This window comes from Austrofundulus limnaeus, unplaced genomic scaffold (assembly GCF_001266775.1).
Source record: "Austrofundulus limnaeus strain Quisiro unplaced genomic scaffold, Austrofundulus_limnaeus-1.0 Scaffold724, whole genome shotgun sequence".
Classification (NCBI taxonomy): domain Eukaryota; kingdom Metazoa; phylum Chordata; class Actinopteri; order Cyprinodontiformes; family Rivulidae; genus Austrofundulus; species Austrofundulus limnaeus.
The window spans coordinates 1-628 of NW_013953126.1; positions in this window are offsets into that span (position 1 = coordinate 1).

Sequence of the window (628 nt, forward strand, 5' to 3'; positions counted from 1 at the left end):
GAAATGTGCAAGAATAGAAAATGAAATGTTTTGTTTTAGTGACAGTAGACTATCAGTGTACTACATTACAGTACTTCATTGATTGGTAAATTTGTTTTATGTGCTTGACACATTTTTTTTAAAACCTCTTTTGTAGGTGGATGCTGAATGTTGTCTCCCCAGTTCAGCGACAGGGTGCCAGACGCCAGAAGGAAATGATAAATAACTTTTTTCAAGACTTCTTGCAAAACCTGGAAGACCAAGGTGGCTGCAGAGCATTAGTCATGTCATTAATACCACTCTGTTACAAAAGAAAAAAACGAATCAGTAACTATCTTCTGTTTTACAAAGAAAAAAATAAACGTTTATTTTATTGTTTTTAATGTTATAAAAAAACAGATTCAGCCATTACACAATGATTAGCTCATACAACACTAATTACACATAGTGAATTAGTGCCTACAGTCATTTGTGGTCCTGTTTGACATATTGTTTTTTTCCCCTCCAGCAACAGATCAAGACAGGAGCTCATCTGAAGTTTGTGAGTCAAAGCAGCTGTCAGTGCAAGCTGTTTTTCTTTGGTTTTCAGGCCAGGAACGTGCCACTAATACACTGAATGAGTTTTATATAAAATAACTGAAGTTTGATC